The following is a 21,105-nucleotide window of genomic DNA, read 5'->3' as shown; positions in this document are numbered from 1 at the left end:
ACCTTTTCGTAAATATTTTAATAATAAAATAAACATTTAATTCATGTACCAAGGCTAAAAAACGATATTTATAAAAGTAAAATAAAAGTTCGTGATTAAAATAATTTGAAGTAAGATCAGTTTTGTTTTTTTTTTTATTCGTAATATATATTTTAGTCTCACCATTATTAAGTTTATTCTTGAGTGACCTTAAGTCGGATTAATAAAACAAAAGAACAAAATAATTCTTACAGAATTAATGTTAAGAACTTAATTAAGATTTTTAATACTTATTTTTGTTTAATTCTACTTTAAACTATTAATACTGTGTTAATTAACAGTATTTTACGTAAACGTATTTCTTTTGAATATGTTTTCTAACTCACAATGGTATTTTTTAAACTTTATTAATGTAAGTGAAAATTATATAATTAATAAAATTATATATTACTGGCCCAAGACGGACATTTTACCGAGACTCATCTTTTAAGCTTCCTTCTACGACATCGCAGTCAACATACTAAACATAAACATTAAACACTGTAAACATACTGAACTAAATTATAAAACATAATAAACTTTCATTTCGATTTTATGGTAACAAAATGGGAATTATTATTATTAATAGTACAATGTTCACGAAAGATATATATTTCAATTGATTATTTAATATAAAACATAAAAAATGTATTAAATAATAAAATGTCCTCGTTCCAAGAATATTTGCTTATTTGTTACAAACGAAGTTTTGAGTTTCTATGTACAAGACAATATTATATAAATTACAACATTTCTATTTGAACCTTAGAAATATTCGATAACGACATTTTGTTTTACGTTTTTGTTCAAAACTATTGTTATATTATGTAGACTCATAATTAAACACGCTTTTTTCCGGCAAATGAAGGCAATTCGTGAATTTCCTAGAAAATATATTTAGTTTCGTAAATCCTTATTGTGTGTATGTTTATTGTGCTTAGATTATTATTGAGAAATGTGTTTTTATATTACATATAAAATCGTAACTATTCTCGAGAATGACGCTGAACAATGACGCTTTCCCTTAAGAGACACAAAGATAGCGCCAATGTTGTCAACCAAGGATATAATGGAATTATATTTAAATTAGTTTTTACCCGCGGATTTGCTCGTGTTTTAGGAATTGATTAATTATCAGGTATTCACACGATATGTTTATAAATTATAGCCTGTGAGATATATTCCGATGTTTAAGCGTTATTATTGTAATATTTTATAAAAATCCATTCGGTAGTTTTCACGTGAAAGATTAACATACATACAAATTTTCGCTTTTATAATATCAGTAAGGATGTATAGCGTAATTATACTAAAATTAGGTTTTGACTTTCTACCGGAAAGTTTGTATTTCCCGGATCAAAATTAACATTGTTATTTGTTGACTCCCGCCATGCTGTCATTAACGAGAGTCCTTGAAATTAAATCAATACGTTCTCCATTCATACAAGCCAATAAAAAAAGAGATTCCTGAATTGTTTTTCGTTAAAGCAGGTCATCTATTTTATATCTGAATCACGTTTTTATTGTTGTCTGTGATGATTGCTGTAATATACCTACAATCAACTTTTAAAGTCAGAGTTCTCCTCTAAGTAGATATGTTACTGCGCTGGGTACATTAAGACATATATATATATATATATATATATATATTTTATACATGTACATATAGTAATCGTTATAAAACTGTAAATACTGAACATATGTATTTATTTATGCATATAAATATGCCCTGTAGCTTTCGTATATTATATGTTAATTTAAGTAATGTTTAACTGAACCTCGCGGTAAGTAACATCGGATTGTATACCTACGTGAAATATTTTATTATTCGAAATGAAAAGACAACAAACATTGACAATATAAAAATCTACTTTAACCGGAGAACGTAAAATAACATTGGTTTGTTTTTTTTATTCAAAATCGTGTCGATATATTTTTACGTATTAATGTTTTTTTTTCCATATATTCCTTGCGGGTAAATTGAAGGTAATATTAAGCCTGTTTGCCGACACACCAACGCTTTCAACGAGGTCTGAGCTCATATCCGAGCTTTGCTCTGAACCGCTCTTATACCCAAATCAAATATCAACAGTCACGTTCCACTGTCTCGTCTCGAATTACATGTGTTTTAACTCATTTGATGTTTATTTAAATATTATCTGATGTAAAGCCCCCCCCCCCACTTTGCTAATATTGTTTCGACAAGGAAGTAATGTTTAACTGAACCTGAACAGATTTTAGACTAGATAGAAAAGATAGGTAGACACTATTTATAAAGAAATACAATAATTTGTGTAAACAATTATCAATATAATTTTTTACAATACTTCTTCAGGCGGTCCGTCAAATGTTAAACAAGTCCCTTGGGCACTAGTATCGTAAGAAAAACTAATCATTCCTCATATCACCATTTCGTTTCCAACCTTGGGAGTTACGTTGCGCCCCTTGTGCCTGCAGTTATACTGACTCGCCCGCCCTTCAAACCGGAACACAACGATACCAAGTATTGCTGTTTGTCGGTAGAATATATATTGAGTGTTTGCTACCTATCCAGGCGGGCTTGCACAAAGCCTACAATTATTAATCAGTTATTAATGGACTCAATATGTGCACTAAAGAACAATAAAGTTAACAATAAAGATTATTAATAAAGATCCATGCACTATAGAAACATATTTATTAATTTTTGATTGATTAACAAATCATATTTTCTTTTATTATCTAAATATATTTTAGAGTTAAGAAACTATTTCTTACAATGATATCCTCGTAACATAGGCAATTATATATTACTATTATTATTTACATTCATAACATTTGCCGATACTAGATACATAGAAACAAGTAAATGTATTTCGAGATTAAAACCACATGTGTCATTTGGACTTATCGTAATATTATTTTTCTCTCCATTTTTCGGGATAAAACAAAATCTCTGATAATACGGAGTTTCAAGGCGCTATTATGTTTCCTTATCAAACCTATACCTACCTCGGGCGGGCATAAGCACATATTCATTTCCATACGAGATAATACTACAAGCCCCTCGGGCACGAACGTTTCGCTACAGTTGTACGTAATATGAATTAATGCAAACATTACTGAATACCTTGATAACAATGTTATGCAGAGTTAGTTTTTTTTTTTTACCGTTTCGACTGAATCATTATTTTTTAATGATTAAAATATTCTGTGATATTTGCTTTGGTCGCATTTGTAAATCTGTTGAAACGAAATAGGAGTAATTTTTATTACCATAGAAATCTGACTTATTAAACTGAAGATAAGTACCCCAAGGATACATTAAGTCAGTAGTCTGGTAACCAACACAACAGACGACGAACCGACATTCACGAATGAAAGTTGAATCCGCACATTTGGTGAAGAAGCCATTTGTCTAGCTATTCGTAGAAACTACTGTGAAAGCTAATCGAAGTTTATAATTTTCTATAAATGAAACATAGTCAATAATATCATATTTCACCATTCGCTAGCAAACCGTCGTCAAAGAAGTGCGCTTAAAAAATCTTTGTCGGTTTGTGTTACTCACAGATTGAGAAGGGGTGGGTCTAGTCGTATTCTACTATGGAAACCGGAAACGGAAGCGGAAACCTCAAAGCCCATATATGCAATATATATGTTATAAAATATATATTTATAGCATACATATTAACCCGTTATATATTTTCAGGTGATGTAATAAAACTAAAAGTAGCTTTATGTATTTGTAAACGGAATCCTAAAACCTTTAGCAACAACAAAAAATGTAAATGTTTTATTACAACAAATTCGATAAGAACCAAATGTATCGTGTATACTAATAAAATAGCATATAAAAATATAAACCTTATATCCTCATAAAGCGAACTCATATTTTATTCTATAGCTAAAAGAGTAAACATTATCCAATTTCTGTCGAGATGTACAAAGACAATGAGTCGCGATATTGATGCCGTTCCGCCGAATTGAGTTATGCCTCTTCTTTACAAAATGGCGGAATGATGTCTACGTTATTTCCGCTGCGGAATCAGATACAAAAATCTCATTTAGTATTTAGCTGAGATTGTCTACTTTTGTATGTCTTGATACTTTGTAATTTGTTTGTTTGTGATAGCTGTAGAAAAAAATCGTTAATAATAATCAATAATATGTTTGCTGTTATTCATTATAGCGTGCAGAGCATCCTGACAATACAAACATAAATAAAATAAATAAATACAATGACATTCTGGCAGATCCAACGTCAAATCTCGCTAAAATGTTGTCCAAATTAAGTCATAGACCTGTGATTAATTAATATAGTTTTAAATTTAATATATTTTATTTTTGTGTCCTCGTAAGAATCCTCAACCAGGGCGGCATGTTCGCTTATGCGAAATTTTGAATAAAAAAAATAGAAGAGATTCGTATATATATTACGTAGATATTCGTATATGCTTTAATATACGAGCGAACTTTAATAGAATTTAGCGGACTTTTGGTTTTCCAAGGGGTAGACCCTTAAATCTTCAACTTCACCCAATCGATATTTGTATAGAGTCATTATTTCAGCACAACAAGACAAATAAATATTCTTTGTTTTCAACACGCAAATACATTTTTTAACTTACCATATATTAAAACATTGATTAAGATAAGAAAATAATGTGTCTGGAGTTTGTTTTGTTTATTATTTTATTTATATCATATGTGTAATATTTTAAAGAGAACATACCATTTAATTAACGTTAGAACACTAAATTACGACTGACAAAGAAGCGTTGTTAATACTGCCTACTTAGTATTGTAGATCCTTCAGTCCGGACTAAAAGCGCCGTTGCCGCGGAATTCGAGGGAAATGAGGTTATGAGTGAAAAAAGCAGGGGCTAATTAACTTTTCATATTCGTTCATAATAATGGATCTAATATATTATATTTGCAGAAAAAGGGTTTTGTTGTGTATCCTCGTTACTTAGTCTAATCGACTTTAAATATAAACGCGCTCTAGTCTATGCGATATTACATAAATAATATATTCCAATATGAAAATTTTACGACCTAACTATTCAACCAATCATCATGAAAGTTTTCACTTTGCATATAAGTTGTCAGGGGTCCAGAAAAGGTCATAGGGTACTTAACACCTACCCATCCCTCTTAGATGCGGGCGAAACCGACGGAATAAAAACAAGTGAAAAATATTTTGATACTCAATTAATTTACAGTTTTTCCTAATAATTTTGCTTAATAAAAATGATTTATCTGTTATAATTTAGTTAACATATATTTTTTAATCGTGAAATTAAAAAAGATGTTTAAAAATGGAATGAAGATTGAGTTCTTAATAGAAGTGATTTCATCCTTGCTTCCAAAAAAAATATTCAGCGTTTTTAGCTGAATCAAACATGACTGTTCAGGTATATTACTTATTCAATTATATTACTTGTACGTTTCAAGTTTATTGCTGCTGTTGAAAGTAACCTTAATTAAATCCGTTTTAGCTTACATGGATTATTTCATACTAAATCACAAACAAAGAAACGTAAAGGATTATCAAGAACAAAGACAAAACGCGTTCACGAAATCTCTGAGATCTCGCGTTGAAAAGAATTTTAGGCGCGAAAAGCGTTATTAACTTTCACATACGTTTGTTTTATTGTCCAAGATACAATTGTATTCTGTCATATGGAATTAAGAGGCTATAGAAATATTTATATTATATATAAAAAGAGTAATATATGTAATAAAATGTTTACGTGCATGACGTAGACACTGAAATATTAAAAAAAAAAACAGAAAATATAAGACCCAATGAAAGCAATTTTACCTAAGGTGTGGCCTAGCTTGTAAAATATATTTCCGTCATCTTGTCATAAAAATATCGCGTCATTACACATCGACCTCACGTGAGGAAGGTATAACATACGACGTGTGTCTCCAAGAAACATGATATATACTTTGACACCGTCATTTCGTAGTGTCACTTGACTCGCTAAGCACGTGTATTCGTCATAATGTAATCCCTTGACGAGAGCCCTGAAATTGCTCTTCACGTTTCATAGTTATTGTTGAGATTTGCACCGGTACCTGGGATGACCCTAACATAGATAGAGCGCCTTGCTATGCTGCGTTCGTATGTGAGGCAAGTGGAATGGATTAATAACCACTTATAAAGATTAAAATTATTAAATTGTTTTATCGCAAAAATATCCGAAACTATACTTCGAAGTGGCTGTGATCACTTCGTTGTCATAAATTATTCAGTTCTTTTGATCTAATTCTCAATTGCCTTAAGTTTGAATAACAACGACATTAATATGATTCCATTGACAATTGAGATTAAATTCTCTAGACTGTAATCTAAATACACAATATGGATAAATTCATATAAGCATTATTCATAAAGTTTTGCCATACGTACAAATTAACACTGTTCATTTAAAAACTGTATGCGACGCGAACGGAAGGGGAACATTTCAGGCTTAAAACCATTATTTATTACAAATGGTTACCCTCACAAAAAATTATAATAACATTAATTGCTCATTTAAATAATTGTTCGAGTATGCTGGCTAGTTTGAACAAAGCATAACTATAACTATGTACGAGTCAATTGTATGGTAGAATATCAAGTTGACGTTGTACACATGTCGGGACGCCCCCATCGTTGCGACTGTAATGGACGTATCGTTCTTTATATTACCCTACTGACGTGAATAGCTCGAAGCAACATGTTAGTGCTTTGTTTAATTTATTAGACTTTAGAACGGAGCGAGGAAGAATACTTTCGTACGAGGCATCGTTTGTCGACTATGTCGGATAATTTCGAACTTCTTGATGTGACCGATTTAAAATATCATATTGTCAGTTTTATAGTGTGCGTAACTTTGTATATATGCATATGTGTTCGTGTGTATACTCATTTAGTTATAATATTCGTCCAAAATTATAAGTACGGTGGTTTTAAATAGGCTTCATAATCAATTAATTTGATTGGATATTGGTAATTTTTCATTGAACAAATACATAATATAATTTCGGATGATTTTTATTAACTTAATATAACATTGATGTCAATATTTATATCAGCAAAGTAATCGTTTCCAAAAATTCGGGCATATTTTTTTGTAGTTTTATTTATTCTTTGTACATATGTATATATATCGGTGACTGTACAGAGTTCATTATTTTAATAAAAATCGAATTACAAACGTAAACAATTGAGAAAAGCTTAGTACCTTTTGTCATTTGTTTTTTTTTTTTTATTGGTTTACTGCTATAAGCAGCTATAAGCATTATCAAAAAAAAATCTTAGAAATAATAGTAGAAAAAGTATTTCGAAGCACGTTGAATTTCAAATTTTTCCTCAGATTTGAAACGATGATTACAGTCGAATTTCGAATTCTGCGCGAACACTGATGAAAATAAATTGATAAGTATCATCGAGCGTATAATATTATTTTATCTGTATCACAATACAAACTGACACAAAAAGCTCACGTCGTTATTAAGCCGTTGAGAAGATGACGTCACGATCGACGAAAACGAAAATTAAAAGTAGGACAAAATAAAATCGTTCCATTAAATCCCAGTAACGCGATGCCAACATCGAATTTGTCCCGACATTTTAATATCCAAATCCTTAAAGTACGTATCGGGTTGCGTTATTGTTAAGACGTTCCTATTACTCGAATGTCGAATGAAACCCGAATATAAACCCTCGAAGAATGTGAGCCCTTGAAGTAATACGATTCCTATTGATCTGCTCGAAGGCATTGAATTGTATAAAAAGATCCTGCTACACTAATTATTTTTACTTAATTTGTGTGCTAAAATGGGAATAAAATGTTTTATCCTGTTCCGTCGGGTTTGAACATTGTAGATGGATGGAGGAGAGAGTGCAGCTGTGATCGCAATAACACTTGTATTTTTTTTTTAATGGTATTAGTAGGCGGACGTGCAAATGGGCCACCTGATGGTAAGTGGTCACGACCGCCCATTGACAATGGCGCTGTAAGAAATATTAACCATTCCTTACATCACCAATGCGCTACCAACCTTGAGTAAAATTGGGATAAAGGCAGGAGTATGATGATGATGATGTGTAGCTGGGTACCACCCATTAATCAAATATTTTACCGCCAAGTCGTATCGAATATTTTAATGTTTTATTAATATTGTTTAATACGTACAACACTTAAATACAAACGAAAAAAATATTTTGTCTAATCATGTATAAAATTATAGCGTTAATTTTTTCCTCGATCAATTACAGGCATTGTAATGACACGACGTATAATTGACAACAAGAAAAGCTCGGTTATTATAGCCTTTTAAAATTACAGGGTCTTGGTGTAGCAGATAATGATAATGTTGGTGAACGCCTTTTTGTAGGCACAGGCACAAACCACATGTTACGAGTACATACGACGTTTTACAATGCACAGTCAATGGTGTTTTATTTGAAGTTGTATATTGCTGAGATCTGCAAAATTATACGAAATTTCTTCGTTTAATCTTGAGATTATCTATTAAGGAATAACCAAAGCTTGTAGGCAACGATCAATGCAAAAATAAAGGAAGGAAATGTGCAAATTAAGTAACATTTTAGACCGTAGCTTTATGAATATTCGCTTTAAAAGGGAGAGTAGTTAGCAATCACATCAAGTTACTTTCACATAATTCGGTATTAAACCTTTGCAGTTATTATTATATTAATTAATCAAATTATATTATATTTAAATGCATATAATAATTTAATAAATTAAAAAAATAGTCAGATTAATGCAAGAGTATGATTTTATTCGAACAATATAATTTTTTAATATAAAATAATATGTTAAAATTTAATAACCTCATCATCAGGGTAATTGAAATCGAGTTTCGTCCTTTAATAACTTAATTAATTTTAATAACCTTATTAAGTATACTTTTCATCGTATTACAATGTCGAAAATATTAATGTAACAAATGTTAACTTAAAATATGCTAAAGCCATTATTCGTGTTAATAACAGGGGAAGAACCGTAAACGTTTTTTATTCATGAATGATGTGTCAACAATCGATGTCGAAAAGTGGGTGAATTACCATAAAATTACTTTGAAATTTTAATTAAAGAGGAATGCACTCGATACGTCCGAGAAATTAAATTGTATCGATCGTTTCCATTCTGCTAAAACATGTAACGTAACCCGTATCGCTTATGACATAAAGTCGATAATGGAAACGATGTTCTCGTGGTGCTTACCATCCCTATTCATTTTTTTTAGCAATATTATCGTAACTCTCCCAATGATAAAAGGTGATTCAAAGAAAAAAGATTTTTTTTTTACAATATAAAATGTAATTAGATTGTCAATAATTTAGAAAATGTTTAATACATTTTCTAGATAAATTTAAGTCGAGTATTCCGTAAAGACAATAATCTGATTTCTTACTAGGTTCACCTTAGGCCGGTTATCCGATAAATGTGTGAACCAACACGTTGCTGGAGCTTATAAAGCCCGGTGGATAGAACACGTGAATCAAATCCTGGTAAGCTTTACTGCGTTTCGCTGAATGCGTGTGTTTTTATTATGTCCCACACGACGAATGAGATAAATATAGTTTTAGTCTATTCCAGCCGAAGAAAGATAAACAAACAACAGATTTATGTATTCTATGCAATTTACTAATAATTCAGGCATATTGTATACTACAAACACTTCTTGATTCATATATCTTTGTTTATAATAAAGTACTTTATCACTTAACTACTTTTATCCACTTTGTTTTTCATCCAAAATTATGATAACAGCTTAGCTGACGTTCAAAACGAAATTTTCTCGCAAATCCATAATGAACATCATAGATCACTCAAGCTCTCGAACAATGATATCACGTCACGTCGATTCGATGTCTAATGTTGTTTATTTGGCTTTTCTCCTCTTGTGTTTAAAAAAAACTATAGGACATACAGATGTCATGTGTAAAAGAACAATTCCAGACACATATAACAAACACCACCTATGTTGAATGCAAATGTTTTGAACGACTCCAATTCACAAGCCATTTTATGGTACTAACTACCATCTTGCATCGTACCACCCAGTTATAAGTTATTCCTTTACCAAATAGCACCATGTCTTATTGTTGACTTCCGATTTGACATCTCCGAACCCACAGTTGACGAGGCATCAACAGGGAAAGAAATGGAGTTGGTGACCTCATATCATCATATTTAAATAAATGTATATTTCACTTTACTATTAAGTATCCTTACTATATGTTTATTATATCATGTTTAAAACTCCCGTTACCTTTTGAAGTCAATTTGGACCTTATATATTTCTTTAAAAAATATATATAATAAAACATTTTAATCAGAAAGCTTATTATACAAAAATTTATTTTATATAATATTGTATACAAAGAGATATAAAAAGAATAATAAAAAATATAATCTCCCGCCAATTTTAAATTTAAAACCGTACTCGGTAGAACATTCTTTTCTAAATTAAGCCACGTCGTGCCGCAAAAGACGTTGCCGCCATTTTCTTTTTTCCACTCACTATCTGGAACTTGCAGCGTTCTTAGTATTTCATAGCTTTGTTCCGTTTCGTATTTCAACATTTAATTACTACTGTAAGTTCGACGGGAATTATTTATTTCATTTCAATTTGTCCGTTGGGTTTCATTTTTTGGCTACAATTGGTATCGTACACGTTTGATCATCGTTTGAAGCAATTCTGTAAGGAACAGACACTCGTTGTTCGATCCAGTCACATAATGCTGTAAACGGACTTACGCTTTTCGAGTGCATCGCATGCGTCGTCGTGCTATAAATATTATATTTGTTGAAATTAATTTCATTTAATAACACGTTTGGAAATATCACGAACATGATGTTTTTTAAAATATAATCCATTTAAATAATGACAGTCAATTAGTCGAAGTTCTTTCAGGACGGTTTGTCACTGTGTTATTATAAAATTAATAAGTTTTAAATACGCTACACTTATATTTATTACAATTACTTGAATTATTTTGTAAAACTGACTGATTTGTTGTAACGATACCGCTTATGACTTTATACTGTTTTTTTTTAAATGTACATTGTAGATGATGTTGATAAGATTTAAGTGTAATTTGACACGATTATAATTTTAATTAAAATAAATACAAAACCCTCGTTGACTATGAATGTGTGTGTAAATGTTCAAATATGTGCCCTGAGGAACTAGTTTTTTTTTTATTTTTTTTATTATTATTTATATAGGAAGGCAGAGACACAAATGGACCACCTGATGCTTAGTGTATCGCGGCAGTGTAAGGAAGGTTAATTATTCATTCTGTATAACATCAATGCGCCACAAACCATGGGAAGAAAGATGATATCCCTTGAGCCTGTAATTACACCGCCTCACATATCGGAATACAACAACACAAATTATTGCTGCTTGGCGGTAAAATAATTGATGAGTGGCTGGTATCTAACCAGAGTATCTTGGCCTAGTGCGAAATGAATCGCCTTTCATATATATATATATTTAAGTAAATTAATAAATAAATATTGGACAACATCACATACATTACTCTGATCACAAAGTAGCTAAAGCACTTGTGTTATGGAAAATCAGAAGTAACGACGGTTACCACATAAACCCAGACCCAAGACAACATAGAAAACTAATAAACGTTTCCTACATCGACTCGGCCGTGAATCGAACTCGGGACCTCGGAGTGGCGTATCCATGAAAATCGGTGTATACACTACTCGACCACGGACGACGTCAATATAATATGTACAGTCTTTAATATTATAGACCGTATTCTTCTATCCGTATAAAGTTTATAACAATACCTCGTATGAATATATCCTCATTAACAATCACATAAAAACATTCTAATTGGAGACAATATTGATATCCTCACATTTATTATAAAATTTCTAAAGCTTCGGCTACACTAGCAGTATCAAAGAGAATTTCAAGACCAAGTACTGCACATAGGTCTTTGTTGCGGCCCAGATGGCTCATCATTTTCCCTTTTACATACAAATTGCATTTGAATAGCTCAAGGCATATGAGCTTTTATGCATTAAATAGGTCATCATTCTAGACGTCTAGTTGTGTGAAATGTCTGTGTAATTGCTCGTTATCGTTATCTTACAGTGTTTGTCTTTTATATGGATTTGATTGATTCGAAGCCATTTATTTCTCTTATAAATAGATATTGCGAAAATCCACTTAGAAACTACTATTAAAAGACATATATAGTTGAATAAAATGGTCTCGGATACAGTAAAAGAAATGGTAAAAACTTAGTTTAAAGAAGGTTGTAATAGAAACAATATTATATAAAAACTAACAACACAGCGTATAGTGGTGAGACCACATTAACTAAAAACTATTTTGTGGATATTTAATTGGGAGTTTCTTAAACGTAAGTAATATTTTAATATTAAATATTAAACCGTAGCTTATTGTGCGCTTACACTCCTTCGAACATATTTATTGTCCATAAAAATAAAAAATAATGTAACAGCCAGTAAATCTCCCACTGCTGGGCTACAACCACCTCTTTTTGGGGATAAGGTTTGGAGATAGTTTAACCACGCTGCTCCAATATGGGTTAGTGGATACACGTGTGGCAGAATTCCATTGAAATTAGACACATGCAGATATCCTAGCGCTTTCTTCGAAATTATTAATTCTTAGGTGCTTGCCTGTGTTTAAAACCGGAATCATCGGTTAAGATAAACGCGGTAATTTTGCCTTTTTTCTGTTGGTTTCAATGTTTGGCAACCCAATTTTTGCCAACTCATTTGTTTTTTTTAAATAAGCGTAATTTTGAATATTTGCTGAGTGATTAATTATTTTCCTAATGAATATTTAAATGAATTCACTTCGAACTTTTAATGAATTTCGATGTCCTTGTATATTTCTGTTCGCGACAAATAATTGTATTTGTATAGTGCTTTAAATATTTTGTAATCTGTGAATTGATCTCCTTGAAGTTTCCTAGAAACATTATTATTTATCAAACATCATTCGGCACATAGATTTTTCCATTTTGAACGTTGAGTAAGATAGTATTTGAATGTACACAAGAAACATCAAATCAGAGATTCCATCTTCTTCAAGTGTCTATTGTTATATGGAGATGAAGAATCGATATATATATTTATAAAAATGTTAACGATTCCGAACACGGTCTAAGCGCATTGCGCCACCGAGATGTAATGTCCTGTCATGTAATAGCGATCACACTGGCCTTCTTACCCTTCATATCTGAGTGTGTAATAAAAAGTTTGACGATAGATAGATTGATGTGCAAGTTGGACCGACAATGTACATTATTATGTAAACGATGTATATATTTGACACTAACTAAAAATAACAGATCTCAAATCGTACTCTGACATGTTTATCAAAAATAACATACATTTTTTTTTACATTAGCAGCCTGTAAATTTCCCACTGCTGGGCTAAGGCCTCCTCTCCCGGGGAGAAGATTTGGAGCATATTCCACCATGCTGCTCCAATGCGGGTTGATGGAATACACATGTGGCAGAATTTCTTTGAAATTAGACACATGCAGGTTTCCTCATGATGTTTTCCTTCGCCGCCGAGCACGAGATGAATTATAAACACAAATTAAGCACATGAAATAAGCACTGGGTCATCTCGGCTCTCAATAATAACAACGTACGCTTTTTAACGTACACAATATGCCCACAATTGTGTCGTGTAAGTTTATTTTGAAAGCTTTCTCATAATTATTTAATATAAACACTAAATTTAACACAAAAATTGATTACATAAAAATAAAATATACTTATAGGTTGGTTAAGTAGTAGATTTCTACAAGCACTTTTTATTCGTCATTTTACTGAACTATATTAAGAAAAGCTATCAATGGTTCGGAATGCAGATTCTACCGAGAAGATCTGGCAAGAAACTCGGTGGTACTCTTTTCTTTGATTGAAACATGATAAGCTTTTTTTATATGAGGAAATTAAATCAATCGGAATCGGAAAATCTTAATAAAATCAAAATACTCAGTGAACTATAAGCTGTAGTTTTGGTGATTGTTATTTGTTACATATCGTAGGTCTCTTCAAAAATAAAGTGAATTTCTTCAACTAAAACACCCCAATCCTAAAAATGGAGAAGAGGCCTAAGCCCAGTAGCGTGGTATCTGGTGGTGGTACAGGATGCCACTTTATCTTATTTACTATATATACATAGAAATATCGTTCTTTAAATTTTACCCGCATGGTTTGACTATTCCGCTGGCTATTTGGGACCTGTAAAAAAATACATACAAGAAAAATGTCGCATAACGAATTCAACTAAAACTTTATGCTATGTGATTATTTTATTGCTTCTTAATTTTCTCATAACGCGATATAATATAATCATACATAAGTGCTAACTCGCTTAGGAGCTAACACACACACCCACTCATACGCACACACGCATAAAGAAACACGTTGATTTATTTTTAAAAATCCTTTATAGTGAGTCGCGTGATGCGATACCCGAACTCGTATAATGAAAGCGTTATATTATCTACGTGTATACGAGTATTCCGCCCTATCCCTTTAAACCTTTGTATAACCCAGAAATACACATCCCCGGACCGTTACAGCGTTTCCGTGAAATGAGATGAAAATATTTAATGTTAAAAGCGAAACGCAATATTTCTCGCCTCATTTTACAACTCACCGACCCCAGCCTCGACCTTAAATTATAATATTATGTAGTTTAAAAATGTACTAGAAAATTCTATAGATGTTTACTAGCGGTTAAAGTGAACGTAGCTAGGTTCGCACTTTGGTCTTAGGTACTATTACTAACACACCGTGTCATGAAAAGTATACCGTTGTTATAATATTATACTAACAAAATAGCGATATACATTTTCCTGCCTTTGTATTTATGTTTATCAATTTTCATGACGATCGGTTGAACGGTAGATTGATTGATAAGCTGCAATACCATCTAACAGCGTTACATTAAATGGCATTAAATTTTTGAATTTAAACAATACATATATACAATAATAACATTTTTTTTTATAAAATTATCACAATATTGTTTGGGTTGAGTTTCTTCATTCATAATCAAAATCAAAAATCAAAATATACTTTATTCAAGTAGGCTTTTACAAGCAATTTTGAATCGTCATTTAACAAACTATTTAAAGAAAATCTACCACCGGTTCGGAATGTAGATTCTACCGAGAAAAACCGGCAAGAAAATCAGTAGTTACTCTTTTTCAATATCTAAAAATACATTCATGTTATATAAATACAATTATATATGTATGTTATGTCTCCTGTCTAGAAGTCAACAAGCATTAACTCTACGCTTTTTTATCATCACTATAATCTTATATCGAATAATATGCCTTCTTTACCAATGTAATTTTTACAATTGACTTGAATCTATGAAACGGCAAAGTTAAAAATGTCTGCGGAATTTTATTATAGAAGCAGATACCTTGCCCCAAGAATGATTTCACAACTGTGGGTGGGCAGTTGGGCAAATGTTTCATTCGACAGTAAGTGATCACAACATCGCCCTGTAATATTACCCTTTCATGACATCGCAAATATGTCGCTAACTTGGGACTAAGATGGTATGTCCCTAGCGCCTGTTACACTGGCTTATTCATCCTATAGGCCGGAACACAACATAAAAATGTTTGACGATTGTACCAACCTAGGCGGGCTTGCACAAAGCCCTACCACCAAATAATTCCAAGTGCAAGTCGATTCTAGGCGTCAACTAGTTATAAATCAATATACATTGCATATTTGTATTTATTAATAATAACCGTATAATAATTGTATAATTGTACAATATAGTCGACTTATCTGCCATTCGATTAGTTCTGTCCACATTCTCAAACTGACTTTTGATTATTTGTGACTCCATATCGGTTCCATATATTAGGTATACTGTTTGGTATTTTCAACACGTGTCGACCATGATTTTAATTAATCGAACGGCAAAATTAATTTCACGTTAATTAATTTACGAAACCTATCAATTAAGACAATATTATAAATTTTCTTGTATATCGTATTTAAAGCTAAATTTTAGAATATTTTTTAGTATTATTGCCCAGCTGTGGGGAGTTTACGGATGGTTAGATGTACTTTATTTGATCTGATTTTAAATTAATTTCGAATCCCATGTCAAATGAGTCAATTCAAATCTCAAACTTTAGACACATCACGCCGAACGTTGTTTAGAATGTAAATAACAAGGGTATTCGTTCTTATATTTTAAAAACTTCAGTGATAATTTTAACGTAAACTTAGTTTCAAATATGCATCCATAACAATGCTTCAATATTTTTTAAGTATGAAATGCAAACAAGAGTTATGTGGAAGTTCATCATTCTGCGGTAAAATTCCACTCAGTCTATATTTTTAGAACCTAGTAAACCACCACGTAAGATTCGACTTACAGTCACGTGTAATAAGGATCAAGATCGCGAGATCGTTTCAATTTTTTGATCTAAAGGTATTTGAATTAACGTCAGCCTTATCATTAGGTGTTAAGGTGCATTATCATAAAACTTCGCACGAGTGATAAATTTTACCCTAACTTGATATTAATTACGCAGCCTGCTTCCAGACTGGCCGCAAATTGTAATATATAGTACCACTCGTTATATTAACTGCCCATATAAATTAATCTATGATTGTAACATTGATACCATATTGTTTGATTTGTTCTTGTATTATAATAGTGATATTAAAGTTTTTTTTTTTTTAATATTAGGATTAATTTAATTTATGTAATGCCAAATCGTTCTAAAGAAGTTTGGCGAGACAGTACCAAAGGTCGGCGCATCGCTTTAAACTTTCGAAGGTGCAAATTCGGATCCCCATGGGGTACAGTTGTCGTCTTCGGGCGGTAGTTTCCAGTACCAGGTTCTTAAATTTGACCGCAATGAATGAAGAGTTGCTTGAATTGTCGACGAACCAGCTATTTCTTATCGACTTGATATGCGTACATATGTGGCATCACCTTGCTGATCTTTTATTGCACTTTTCACGGATCACTTTCCGAAGAATCGCGTCGGAATTCCAAATTCCATCCACTCAACTTCGATGCCCCGAATTCCCAGACTGACCTCCACGTAGAAATAAATACTCGTAATGTTGTCGACTATAATGAAAGACTCCTTAAAATTGCATGACGATAGTGACGTCACATCCTTATGTTTGGAAAAAGTATTTATCATACAATTTACTTTGGCCTGATACAAAATTTAATAACCTACACGTATCTTTGTTGTTCAAATAAATAATTAAAACTTCGTAACATAAATATTCGAATAACATCATCGAATTATTTCTTTATTTGAACTCTGACACAATAATATTTATTTAATCATAAATAAATATATGGCTATGAATATATATTCAAGTAATAATAACTTTATCTTAAATGTACTTGTATATTACTATTTATAACTATAATACGGTTTTACTGAAGCCAATTAAATGCTACTCTGACATCAGAAGGAATGAATTAAATAATCTTTCGTAATGAAGGTAACTACTACGGTCATACAAGGAAACCAACTAAGAATTTACGAGAATTTGCGGATAAATATAGTTCGACTACTTCTTTATAATATTTTTTTATTTTATTTTTAGTCAGTCGTTTTTTTTCTTCTTATAAGGATAGTCTGCACACGGACAACTCTCCTGTATTTTAACAATTCAGGTTCGAGTATTATATCCAGTAGAACTGTTAAGTAATGTGAATTATTCATTTTGTAATATTACACCAGTGAGGAGAGAAAAGATCATTACAATGTAAAACCAAGAGGCTCAACTGCAGGTGAAAATCTCAAAATCCATTCTTAGATTGTTACATTACCAACGAATGTTCGTCAGTCGGTGAGGCAGTGCTGTAACGTAATGCTCAAAATCGAATATTAGTTTGTGATTGTATATTATTACAGGCGAGTATTGACGGTGAGCGTCTATAAGATTCTTTCAAACATTAAGCATGCACATTATCGCAAACATTAATAGCGCCTCCTCAATCTCAAATTCTATACTGTTGCGGAAATTCAACCCATGAAGATACATTGCACATATTTTTATGCTTAAATATATTATCAATTAAATATGCCACATGTTAGCTTTAAAAGTGATGTATAATTGTATTCAGAATTAAGCTATTTTTATAGTAGTTCTGGTTTCTAACTGGTGTTTCATACACAAAAAACCGACAGTTGTTTGGCTTCGACGTTATTTTATACTAATATTAGACTCTATTTTCAAAGAGTTTTTTAATAATAGCTTTCGTAAATATGAAATAAGTTTCGAAAGGATTAATTTCACTTGAACGCAATTTTTTTCTTCATAAGCAGCAGCTAATAAACTTAACACTACCGGTCAAAGGCCTCCGATTGAAGTTTATTGCACCACACTGCTGCCTTGTGGGTATATGAAATAATTTGGCAGGTTCAACACTGTCACGTGTCGGGTCAATTATAGACACAAATTGAGAACTCGGTGCTTGTTCGGATTGGAACGTGATCTATCGTCAGCCATCTTGTCTCTATCATTTCATCAGCGGAGCGTCTCATTTTTGCGTGTGTTGAAACTATCCTGCAACCTTGTCGATCTATGTCAAGGACTTACTCGGTGGTAGGACTTTGCCCAAGCCCGATTGGGTAGGTTAGTTTAGCCACCTACTCATCAGATATTCTACCGCCAAGCAATAAAACTTAGTATTGTTGTGTGTGTTGGGTGAGTGATTAGTGGCTCATTGGTGATGTAGGAATTAGTTAATATTTTTTACAGTGCCGATTTCTCAGGGCGATGGTGACCATTTACCAATAGATGCCAAAATTTGCCCGTCCGCCTACCTTGTAAAAAAAGTGCCTATCAAAGAAATTTGAATGGGTACAAATACTGGACCCTCCAGAACCAAAGGTAGGTGTGCTGACATCTCCCACGAAAATCTGTGCACGCCGGTGAATTAAATCATTGTTATTAAGCCTGCATGTGATGTGTGAAATACTGCCACACACATCTAAATATCCACCAAAAGACACTTAAGCAAGCCTTCTCAAAAAAGGGGTTCCAAACCAGCCGTGGAACATTCACCGGATGTTACTTTATACAAATGCGTTATTCCTATAACGCGCCGTTGTCGAGTAAAAAGTTTTCAATAACGAAGTTACATGCACTTCACAGAAGCACCGCGTAATACGTAGATTTAACCTAGTTATCCGATCAGTTGCCATGACAACGAAGTATACGTACTCACACGACTTTATCGTATAGAAATTTGATTATCATAGATTGTTTTTGCTCAAGATTGTTGTTCAATATTACTTGTTCCTGTGTAAATTTCCTCTACTTAATAAGTAAGCGGTCTATATCACTATCGTAATGGAAACTAACATAATTCGCTTATCAAATTGCGATTAGTTATTTTCTTTTGTTTTTTTTTTTTTTCAATTAAATTCGTAATCTGTTTATTTTAACACAATTGTAATGTACAAATATCAATGTTCATAATAATAATTGAGTTTTTAAACAGATCGCTCAGTTTCTCATCTTATTTTTTTTTTAATATTTCATATATTTTATTAGTATCAATATATACATGGTAATGGTATATATATTGTTTAAGTGCTTAATATATATATCTGAAGCAAATCTTAAAAAAACATAATATTTAAAATTAAATTTAGTAAAAACTATATTGTTGAGAACCTCTTCTGAAGTAAGGGCGAATCCGTCGTTAATAATTCAAAAGTTAGTAACGATAAATCGTTAAGAAATTGCTATACACAGAAACCGCCTAGTTACAGTTTGATTATACGTAAGTATAGATGTAATTACATTGTACATGACCCGTAATGTTAATGATAGCCAATGACAATGGCCAGGATCAGGCCTACACGTTATTACCCCATTATATATCGTCACTTGTAATGTAAACCTTATATTCATGTCATAGAGTCTAATGTTGAAAACTCGAAATATTCTACGGGTGATCGATTGTGAAATATAATTCAGAAGACATCTATACTTTTTTTTACTTAAAATGAACCTAAAAACAAGACGTATATGGCTTATATTAATTTTGAAGTATTTGTATAGATTTAAGATTTACGGTCATTAATAATACCGAATGAATCAATTTGATTATATTCAACGAAGAAGAATGGAGAACGTATATTAAATTATCCAACCATAGACTAATAGAAGGAAATTGACAAAAATGCATTGTCTATATAATTAGTGTAGGCGTAATAATAATAGTCGAATACGTAGACTTACGTAGGCGACATTATTTTACTGAAGTATTTTAATACTGAAGTTTTTTTTTCTATAATGTTATTTTGTTCCATGTTTATCGATTCGTGAGTATGTGTGTGTGTGTGTGTTCATATTAAGTCGTCGAAATCGGTTGGAGTAAAGCAGCGTGGAGGAATACTGACCGAAAATATGTGGTTTTTGAATTTTGTCGTACTGATGCTTTAGTATTATTATTATGTTTCTATTGTCCTGAGTGAAATTCTTGCAATAAATATGATTATTATCATATTTGGATGATATAGCGTAAAAATATTTAAATTAATTTTTATAAATAAGGCACATGAGCTCTTTTAAAATTAAATATATGCAATACCTAAGTATTAATTACCATACAAAACTTTCGTGAAATCGACCAAGATTCGAAATTCGGTTCAATATATAACTTAACCGGTGGAAACGAGAGAAATAATGTCAGTTTTGTTGCTTAATCAAATTTCGTTCAGTTCGACCGAGGGTGGAATTTCATTTCGGGAATTAACATTTCACTATATTCATTTTACTGGCGTTTTAAGATTTGGGAAGATATTTCCACAATTCGCAACTCGATGTAGAATTGTCTTGCAAATCGCTTTTCGGAATTCATTGTTTCGTTCAAGGTTTTGTACTTTCATTATGAATTCTGCATTCTAATCGAGTACTGAGTTAAATGTAATCATAATTAGTTCACAAGATAAGAATTATCTATCTTCAAATTTACTTACATTCCAACAAACAAACACAAACATTCTTCTATAAACACATATTCAAACTT

General features: G+C 31.8%; 1 protein-coding gene across 5 annotated transcripts in view; it reads left to right on the top strand.

Moving 5' to 3' along the window:
• Nucleotides 1–21,105, top strand: part of LOC125069611 (tyrosine-protein phosphatase Lar) — a 368,834-nt gene that overhangs the window by 291,336 nt on the left and 56,393 nt on the right. The gene's annotated exons all lie outside the window — the stretch shown is intronic.

The sequence above is a fragment of the Vanessa atalanta genome, chromosome 15 (assembly GCF_905147765.1).
Source record: "Vanessa atalanta chromosome 15, ilVanAtal1.2, whole genome shotgun sequence".
Lineage (NCBI taxonomy): Eukaryota > Metazoa > Arthropoda > Insecta > Lepidoptera > Nymphalidae > Vanessa > Vanessa atalanta.
This window is presented reverse-complemented; position numbering and strand designations above follow the sequence as displayed.